This window comes from Etheostoma spectabile, chromosome 5 (assembly GCF_008692095.1).
Source record: "Etheostoma spectabile isolate EspeVRDwgs_2016 chromosome 5, UIUC_Espe_1.0, whole genome shotgun sequence".
NCBI lineage: Eukaryota > Metazoa > Chordata > Actinopteri > Perciformes > Percidae > Etheostoma > Etheostoma spectabile.
In genome coordinates, this window is record NC_045737.1 from 19,004,157 (window position 1) to 19,014,784 (window position 10,628).

The 10,628-nt window shown below is 40.9% G+C and overlaps 1 long non-coding RNA gene across 1 annotated transcript in view; it reads right to left on the reverse strand.

The window, feature by feature from the left end:
* Positions 1-569: 569 nt before the first annotated feature.
* Positions 570-10,628, reverse strand: part of LOC116689007 (uncharacterized) — an 11,853-nt gene continuing 1,794 nt past the window's right edge. Inside the window, exons 2-3 of the long non-coding RNA XR_004331907.1 lie at positions 10,378-10,385; positions 570-579 (exon numbers count right to left, since the gene is read on the reverse strand). This is a non-coding gene — a long non-coding RNA (uncharacterized LOC116689007). The remainder of the gene's footprint in view (positions 580-10,377; positions 10,386-10,628) is intronic.

Consider the following 10,628-nt stretch of genomic DNA (forward strand, 5'->3'; position numbering starts at 1 on the left):
TGTCCCTTGATTTCTCATTAATTTTAATGCTCTTATCAACATGAAAAAGTGGATCGTCTCGCTTTGGGCAAATGTTTTTTATTGAAAACAACATTGGCACATAGCCTAATGTAGTGTTCAATTTCACATTAACATCATCACTTGGAGAAAATAATCTATCACACAGTCTAACACAGTGAATTTGCATCAGCTGTGTGCTTGGTATTACAGACTGGACGTGCTACAATGATTGCTCAGTTCACAACGACAGAACCAACAAGTCACTTTGGTCTTGTCAATGGAATCATTTGGCAACTTTTAAAAAGTAAACTATCCATCCAGAATCTTATTGGCATCCATTTTGGCGTCTTACGCTCGCCATCCACTCAAAACATGACGTTTCTACTCTTTAGCCGACTTGCAAGCCCAAACAAGTGTGTACTGCATGCCTGTTGATTTGTTTCAGGTCTAGCTAGATCCGGTGTGGTGTTGTAGTTTTTCAAAGATTACTAGTCGTTGCAACAACATGTGTAAAAAACTACAAAGTTTGCTAAGCCAAAAAAAATAATGAATTAATTAAATAATTAATAACGCGTTTAACTGACAGCACTATCAGACATACTTTCTGTATTCCTCTGACAGCTGTGGACCTGTACCAGCCGTGCAGCCACGGTGTGTTCATTGTCGCGGACACATGCAGCCAATTTCAAGGAAACCCTTGCACGTCCGACACAAGTTGGCAGCTGTCTGCTGACTTATATCCGAGCCTGTGTCCACCACATCCACCTGCGAAGTTGTCAGCTGTCTGCCAGGCATACTTTGTGTGTAGGACAATCTAACCCCCCAGTCCTCATCGATGTAGTGGCATGTAGCGCTTCACAGGGCCATTCAGCAAAGAGCCCAACATTTAACAGAAAATGGAAGCACAGCTACTTGAGTAAGTTGTGTATTACTTCCAGTTGTTAGCGTGTTGGTGTGCATGTAAATGAAATGGGTAATACTTAAGAGCCGAGGGCCACATGAGAGCAGGTAAAACAGGAGCGCAACTACTTAGATGATTAAATAAATCACTCTTGATTTGGGAAGGAATAATATTCTTGTTATTACTACTAGTGTAGTATTTTGCTGATTAGCTGAATAATTATTATCACTGTGATATTACAACTCACTCCTTTTGAAAGAACTGCACCACAAGAATGAATTCTTCAAATTCTCGAAAAATAATTTGATCGGGAAGCACTACTAAGGCTTAACCCTCTAGCAGCGGCAATTTGTCCTTCCTTGCTCCGTTTCTTTCTCTCTGGCTTTCTACATTCCTTTTCTACCTGTCTGCCATACTGCCATGTTCTCTCCGATTTGCCAGCTAACACTACGCTCCCTCTCTCTTGTTCCAATAAAGTCCTACATACATTCTAGCTAGACGTAACTTATCTTGTTACGAATTCAACGCCTAGGGTCAATTTCCCTCCAAATGAGAGCATTATCTGCGACAAGCTGTCCCCTGATATAAGCCAGTGCCCCTGCCGGCTTCATTTGTTTCAGGCCGACAAACAGAAGGCTAAAAACTCTCCCTGTGTTGTGTTGTTGCTGCCTGATTGCTCTGTCAGACTCTGTGTTTCTTTATTTTGGTCTGAGGCATGATAAGGAACAACCAACAGACTGGAACAAGACGCCTCCGCTCATGTTTAAGTGACTGGGAGAGCATGGAAGAGATGGAAGTGGGAAGTGTGAGAGGGGCAAAGGAGGATATGAGGAGAGGGTCAGCTAGGAGGAGAGGGCAGGAGTATGTTGAGAAAATACGTAGAAAAAAGGCTTTTAATCTAATGCTCTTTTTGGTCAATAAAGTAGTGTAAAGTGACACACTGGATGTGTTTAGAACAGAGCTTTTTAAACTATTTCTGACCAGCTGCAATTGGTTGAATTGAGTTGTAAAAACATATTGCTTCTACTTTTGTATTGTCTGTAGCCAGCACCAATAGGCCCCTTTGTTCTCCACCTCTGGTTACTTTCTTAAGGTGTACTCCATTGATTTACTGCAGTACTTACAGTACATAAAAATGTTGGATTTCTTAGAGACAAGATTTTAGGATACAATACTAAACTTTTCCACATTATATTGTCAAAAACCGAATAGACTGTACTGTGCAAAAGTCTTAGGCAGGTGTGAGTAAATGCTGTAAACTAAGAACACTTTCAAAATATAAATGATTGTTTATTTTGATTAATTTACAAAAATGAAAAAGTAAGCAAAAACAAAAACAAAAACAAAAGAAAAATCTAAATCACATCAATATTTGGTGTTAATACCCTTTCGCCTTTAAACCAGCAGCAATTCTGCTTCTTTTGCAAGGCACACTTGCAAAAAGTTGGGCAACGGTGAGGATTGTAGACGCAATGATTGGTCAAGGAAGATGAAAAACGCATTAAGCTTATTTCGCTTTGTAATCGGTACATGTCCAGCAATGACATTAGCTCAGAACTGGCAGAAACCAGTGGGACCCAGGTACACCCATGTACTGTCTCGAGAAGTCTGGCCAGAAGTGGTCTTCATGGAAGAGTTGCAGCCAAAAGACCATACCTCCGACATAGAAACAAGGTCAAGCAACTCGACTATGCACAAAATATTTAGTCAATGGCATCATATCACCTTTGTGCAAGTGTCAGCGTTGTCATCTGATGGCACATTTTTACCATACATTTTTCAGTTAGTTTTTAATTTGATATTTTTGACCAAATGAAGGATTTTAGTTATCGGATACATGATTCTTAACTTATCAGAGAAACAAGATGAGAATGAGTTAGTCCTAAACCTCCCACAACGCAACTCAATACTATATCTTGTCAGACCCTCCATGCCTGTTTAATGCCAAGGTCTTTAAACCTCCAAAACACATAGCACTAATCCCCATAACTATTAAATCCACATTAAAACGGACAGAGGGCCCCTTTAAGATAGGAGCGAGACAGTGTGTAGAGTTCCCTGGAACTACCCAATTTGTGATTTTTTTTCCCCTCTTGATGCAATTCCCATTATGTCATAGGGAGTATCACAACATTTCCAGTGGACACATGAAGAAGTAACACTTTTTTTTGTTAATAATCGGGTGCAGCAGTGTGTTAGAAAGCTCTGGGGGAAGTAATGCTAAAGTTGCAGCTTCCATCCAGCTTTTCTAATAAGATAATTCAAATAAAAATGTTTCAATGGAAACTTGTGTTATTGAGTAGCATGGGTCCTTCCAAGAATATCTAATTAATTGCATAGTAAGAGCATAGCAAGTGTGTGGCTGAGAGAGAGAGAGAGAGAACGACTGCGGATGTGCTGAGAATAGACAGGTGTTGCCGATCGGAGAGAAAAAATTAGCAATACAGCTCTCAAGGAGTAGTAAATGTACAGTGTTGGTTTCAGTTTGTCTGTGGATAAACACTGCAGCTCCTTAAGACCCAAGTACCGCTCCTGTGTCTTGCCTCCCAGCTGTTAGGGAAATTAAGGAAGCTGGAACTTAAAGCAGGAATGGCTTTGTTTCCTCACTGCAAATTAACTTTTGAAAATCAAATCAAGCCTCCTACACTAACTGGCTGTCTTGAACCACTTTATTTCATTGCATTAGGTCAGCCCACACAAAAGTTTTACAACATGCTATTTCACATAAATCTGTGTGCAGCGGAGCTGGAGGTGAAACATTGTTTCAGCAAACGGTTTTAAGATTGAGTGACACTCCTTTGCAAGTGATCGCATCATTTTGATGAGCAGCCACTGGAATTAACAATATGGATTTAGGCCTAGTTGGAAAGGAAAACGTAACAGCAACGTTTTGTGGCATACAAGGAACAGATAAAGATCATTTCATTGCAATTATTTTTATGACAATAATCCTCAACTAAAATATCATGATTTAACTTTTGCTGAATTCTTCTGCTTGAAGATTGGTGAGGGGGGGAAAGGGAATGCGGGGACAGATGGCAGAGACTAACTTGCCGTTTGACTTTAGGATTATCTCAGGGTGAGCTTTAGCCTGCTGGCAAGCTGTGACGAGCAGTTTTGCAACGTGAACACAATCTATCCCTCTCATTGCCCTCCACAGCCTGCCTGTGCACACAGCAGATATCGTATTAATCTGAAAATGTCACTCTGAGAAGCAACAATGTGTTTTATTTTCAACTTGTATCCACCAGATAAACACTCTTAAGTGTATCTATAACCAAAGCCAGGGATTTCAACAGGTAATGTATAAAAAAATAACTTCAGGTAAGTGTTTATCTCCCCAAAACATATACTTTAAATGTAATATTCATCCGAAAAGAAATACAAAAAAATTCCCTGTTGGGTTTAGTAAAACTAGCAATCAAATTCTTTGAATACCAGAATTATTGTCTTACTAAACAAAACAAACTGAAATAAAACAAAATAGATGGAAAATGGTGGGAGAAAGCAAGGGAGGGGCAATAGAAAGAAGAGTTGTATGTGAACATATTGAAATGGCTGGAGGCTCAGAGAGACAGTCCATTACTCCCCAGGATTAATTATATCAACACAGGTAATTAGTTCAAACAGGTGTCATGGTGCACTGACTACAGTAAAGACAGATACAAAACAAATATTAACACTGTCACAAATATGCAGACTAACGCACAGGCACCATCCCATTCAGAACATCTTCACACACACACACACACACAAACACACACACACACACACACACACACACACACACACACACACACACACAGTATGGGAACCATGCTAACACCGTGTTTGACCAGACTTGCACACTCTGTTCTGCATAATGTATGTAACAACCAAGGCAAAATAGCATGGAGTGATCATGCCCCCTGCCTTAGCCTGCCAGCCTGGCAATGCACCCTACCCTTATGCCCAGCCTGGTAAATGGGGAATCTTCATGCATCACATCAACCCGAGCCTGATGGGTCCCATGTGTGTCCGTCAGAAAGCTTCCTTTCCGGTCATGGCTTCAGTAGAGGCCTCTTTTCTCCTTACATATCCCATATGATCAGGGAATGTCTCAGAAACTCACAGAAAGAGCTGGAGGATGTGATGAGGGAAGACAATGTATATTCTTCCTTACTTAGATTGTTGCCACCACGACACGGATAAGCAGCGGAAAATGAAGAGAAGGATGTATGGCTAAATGGATCAAATGCTGAAAGTGCCTTAAGCTGCAGTTCCTTTTGTGACTGCTACATGCTGGGTACAAAACAGCTCAGGCTAATGGAGTAGAAGAACATATTTTCTCTCCTGGTCTAACTGTCACTACATTTTCAACATTTATCTCCACACAATCTATAATTAAGTTTTTCTAATGTGTCTTGGTAAAAAAATATTTTTTCCTATTGAGTAGACAGTAAAGCTAGACAAAAAAATGGAATATTATGACGAAAACAAGGACAAGGATGAAAGACAGAGAAAAGGGAAAAGTTTTTTAAAAAGGGAGAAAAAAGGGATGGAACATAGGACAGGTATGGAATGGAGGAAGAAATGGAGGAAGAAAAGTAGGGGAAAGTAAAATGAAAGAGGCACAGAATAATGAATGAATGGGCTTAAAGAGAAGCGAGAGCAAAAAGCCTGGTGTAATATTCCTGTGGCAGGAGAGGGACAAAAGGAAGTGGGAAGCAAGATAAATAGTGTGAAGGAATGGAGAAGGAAGAGAGGAGGAAGGATAGAGGAAAAAGTAATAAAAAGTTGAGGCAGCAGAAAATGGCAGGCAGGGAGGGAGGGGGACTGGATGGATGGGGTGTAAAACAGGTGAAGAAGCAGAAAAGAGGAGAGAAAGGTTACGAGGAAAAGGAAGTGAAAGGGGCTGGAGGATAGAATGTAATAAATGGAGAAAGTGACATGGAAGAAATAAAAGACAGGAAAAATATTTGGAGAAATTAAATGAAGAGCGCAAATGAGTGATGATGGACAGAAGAGGGGAGTAAGTAAGAGAAAGGCAGACAGAAAGAGCAGATGTCAAACAAGGGGTGTGTTGAAGAGTATAAAGGATTTTAGATACAAAAAGAAGAAAGACACCAATTGAGTGAGAGAAAGGTGTAAAATGAATGAGGTGTGTGAGAGAAGGACAGTGAGTAAAAGAGTAAAACAGGCATACAGGGAAGAGAAACAGAGACTGATATGTGTGAGAGAGGGAGAGAAGAGGGGAGAGGGAGAGTAAGGTATATTGCAGGACTAAGTGGCCAGAGCGCTGTCTGCCAAATATAAAATCAATAGACACTATCTCAGTCCAACCCCCTACTGCTGAATCCATCAAAAAAATTTAACGATTCCTCAGTAAAAGATGCAGCAAGGCAGCACCACAGAACCTGAGAGTGTGTGCGCAGATTTACAGTACACAAAGACGACGTGCTTGATTTGTGTGCATGCACACAGCGTAAGTGTGTGTGCTTTATGGACATATCTTTGCGTACGTGTATACTGAAACAAAGAGGACGTTTGTGTGTGAATCACTTTGTTAACTTCACTGTTGCCATTCATGGGTCAATGTATCCGTCTGTGTATCTGTTTAAGTATCCAGGACGGTGTTAGTGTGTACATGTTTTACCTCAGAGTGTGTGTGTTTGTGTGTGCACGCAAGTGTGTGTAAGCTGACAAGCGGTTTATGCCAGAAGTAATTTCCAGGTACATAAGCTAAAACATTGCCTGAATTTTATGGACTTGCAATTGTGTGGATGTTGTCAAGGTCTCTTAGTCCGCCTGAGAGACGCACACACACACGCGCACACACACACACACGCGCGCGCACACACACACACACACACACACACACACACACACACACACACACACACACACACACACACACACACACACACACACACACACACACACACACACACACACACACACACACACACACACACACTCTTTAGGGGATGTGATATCACCACTATGATAGCCAACGCTCAGAGATTCACACCCCATGGACTTGACAGAAAGGGATTCATTTCCTGACAGCAACCACAAACCATCCACACATGCACCACATACATCCTCAGTGTGTGAACTTTGTGGCTCTTGAAGTGCGTTTTTAGAGAGGAAAATACATAAACATATACATTTAAAGTGATGGAAGCAAATTCCTTCATTCTTATAAAGCTGCTGGCAGTTATAAAATCTAAAATGCTACAATTAAACTGAGCAAAGACCTCCACTCTCCACTGGGACATTTCCACGATTCACTGCTTTGCTGTCACACCCTAACACACTCAAACGGGCACACACTCGGCTGACAAGCTGGCCAACTGACAGTGAGATGTGAAAATCCCATTCACATTCTTCTGTAGATGTCTGCAGGATTTTAACCTTGTTTTACAAAAAACATGTTATATTTGCGATGTCATGGAGAGAATTACACTGACCACAATCCTAAAGTGTAACAGTGCCGTCTTTGATTGATGGAGCTCGCTGTTACCATAGAGACAGAGTAACGAGTCCTACCCTGAAAGCCACGCCCATTGGAGGGGAAATTAATCGGCGCCACATTATGCAACCATAGGCTGAAACGCTAACATCCCACCACACAGCAGTGTTTAGGCATTTTTCTGTTGTTTGCTAGCAGACGGAATTGACACGGAGGCACCTGCATGAAATCCAAAGTCAATGGAGAGAGATGAGTTGGTTTCCCCTGCGGTGTAGGCAGAACTTAAACGCGCTTTGTCTCTACGGAAATGTCTAGCGCACCCAGGAACGGTGAGTTTCTGCTGCCACTGGACTCTACGATATATATGTACACATTCTTGCATCTCTGCCTTTTCCATTTTTTCTTTGCGTCAAATCAAATGTTTTATGGTCACAATCTCAGAGTTCAGTGGCTTGGTTCCAGGCTAAAAACTCTTAATATAAGGATATTCTGAAATGTTGATGGAGTAAAAGAATAGAAAGAACTTTTCATAAAGTGGGTGGTCACTGTTGAGCTCTGCTGGGGGTGAATATGCCGGCAAGGAAAGCGGAGAAGAAGGGAGACGTGCATTAAAAATAGAAAGAGGTGGATGAGTATTAAGGATACACTGGGGGAAAGGAGAGAGATTAGAAAACGAGTGGGAAAGCAGGAGTGAAGAGGGTGGAATGGCAAAGAGGAAAGTCGGGCAGTGAGGTGAGTAAGACAGATAGATGGAGGGACATGGTGAGTGAGGGTGACAGAGAAAATGAGTGATAGAAAGAGAGACACGGAGAGAGGAGTGTCAATTTGCATAGGGGTGAAATTAAAGTAGCTTTGAAAGGCATTTCAGCTAAATCAATGTAAAGTCCTCTACTGTAGGACTAGGGGATATATCTAAACAACTCAGGCAATCTTAGGAGGCCCACACACGTAGATATGTTAGCATAAACATGCACACCCACATATTCACGGAAGCACACTAGTCTCTAAAGAAAAGCACATGTCCTGTTTAGGGAAGTACAAGCACACACAATCAAATATACATTTATTTATAAAAAACAGTAAAAAAACAGCAAACAAAAAAACATATATACACCAACATGCACATACAAGAACAGAATAGAGCCATGAAAGAGGCCGTCTCTGTGAAGCCATGTGCATTGCCAAAGCAGGAGATTGTTGCACCCAACTTACACTGATGCAATTTCAATGCAGGCAATAATGCAAATTGGTGAGTTAATGACCTCTATTTAATCATATTTGAGCTTTATACTTAGTTGTCCTTATTACATTTTTAATTGTTTCAAAATTGGCCGTTACAGCCTTCATTTTATCCCTTATGAAGCTACCCTAGACCAAACCAGCGGAGCCAAAATAGATGCTTGTAATTGTTTTGTTTTTTCTTGTTTTTCATGTTCTCCTATTACCTGTATAATTAATGACTCAATCAATCAAGGATCATTGTAATCTAATCTAATCAGTAGCAGCCTACGGCATGGAAATATTTTAGACTTGTGACAAGTCAGTATTAGGACACCGACTTCGCCCAATGGTTTCTACCTCGACAGTAACTCATGAGCCATAAAATGGCACGTACCCTCTAGTGAAACTTGCAAAGGGTCACCAAAAAGTCAAAGCAAGAGTTGATCAAAAAAAGGGGGTGGGGGTGGAATATAAAGTACGGTGATAAATAATATATTTCATTAAAACAAGTTTCTTTCTTTCTTTCTTTCTTTCTTTCTTTGGGTAAGAGATTACCTACATAAATATAAAGGTAAATTATCAAAAGTGAATGCAATGTTATGGGACAGTGGATCAGAAGAAACTGCATTCTGATTCTGATCCTAAAAGAAGGATCACCATGTGACCAAAAAAGTATTTCATTCAATCCAGCCTTAGATTCCAGAAATATAATCCCATTTCTAGGAAAATGATTTGCCAACCAGGCAGAATCGCCCTCAGTGCCAGCAATATTGCCCAAGCTCTATTCGACTGACCTGCTGACCAGAATCACACCCTGCACGCCAGAGTCAATATTCATGTTAAATCTGTATACCAGCTCCACCACATGCATCTGGATTTGGTGGTAGCACTTGTATTGTGTTTGGTGATCAAGTTACTCTGATTGGTTGATGAGTTGTGGGAATTAGTGGTCTCAAAAGAACAACAAATTTCATCAAGCCAATTTCACATCACGAGCATGATAATACCAGTTTTCCCATTTATTTTAATACCAGCAGCATCATTTGATTGTCAGTCAATCCCCTGGGAAAATAAATCATCCCATTTACACTGAGCTAATGGGCGGGATTTTAATTAGAGCTGTCAACACCCCCCCCCCCTTCTCCCTCTCTTTGTGTTCAACACCTATTCAGCTATTTCATTCACCTTTTCTTTTTTCAACACTCGTTTTGTTCTGCTGATTGCTATTCCACAGGGGCTATTCTACCGACTTTCTCACACACACACACACACACTAAAAAAACGCATATACAGTTATACAGTACAGCCAGAACTACAACAGACACAGTCTCACGCACGCACACGCGCACACACACACACACACACACACACACACACACACACACACACACACACCACACACACCACACACACACACACACACACACCACACACACAACACACACACACACACACACACACACACCCACACACACACACACACACACACACAAGCACCCACACACACACACACACACACACACACACACACACACCATCAAAGTAATGCTTTGTCAGATTAGTATTGAGGAATGAGAGCTGGGGGAATAGAGAATATAATGAGTAGAAGTTGTAAACAGTGGGACTTCATGCCCCTGTATTATATTACATTCACTGCAAGCAATCTCAGTACAAATCAATGAGGAATACTAAGTACAGAATAATGTGTGACCCTTTCACATAAATACATGCCTATTTCATCAACATATACTGTATTCAGCCAATATGCTCATTAGCTTCTTTCTGAGTACTACACACATACACACAATACTTCTCTAATAATTCACAAAGTAGAGGAGTCTATTTTAAAAGTATGTTTCAATAGATGTTGCTGCTGTTGCTATCTGCTGCTAACCGCTATTTTAGTGTGGACTAAAAACTGGTGAGAGGTCATCCTTACTCTAAATTATGTTTGTTGGGTTGCACCTGCCAATTTAAAATGGAGACTGTCTTCCCCGGGAAAAAATGCTCCCATAGGTTGTTTAAGCAGCAATTACGACTCATATTAAAGTT